We start from the raw sequence: 291 nt of genomic DNA on the forward strand, positions 1-291 counted from the left end.
TTAGGAGTGGAGGAATGAATTTTCAAAAGCGCGGAGAAACCCCGAACGGGGTTTCATCCCTTAATCTCTGTAACAAAAAAATATAAACTGCCATGAAAGTCATGGGCCAGTGAGAAAAATAATTGTTTCGCGGCGCACAGTGGCTCCCGGTAATTAAAAATTCACCTCTCCCCTCCTAATTAAGATTAAGGGATGAAAAAAGGGCAGTTCGACGAAGAATTAAATTCTCCATTAATTAACCGTCATTCATCCCTTAATCTCTGTAACAAAAAAATATAAACTGCCATGAAA

The sequence above is a fragment of the Diachasma alloeum genome, unplaced genomic scaffold (genome assembly GCF_001412515.2).
Source record: "Diachasma alloeum isolate Michigan unplaced genomic scaffold, Dall2.0 Dall_scaffold_00923, whole genome shotgun sequence".
NCBI lineage: Eukaryota > Metazoa > Arthropoda > Insecta > Hymenoptera > Braconidae > Diachasma > Diachasma alloeum.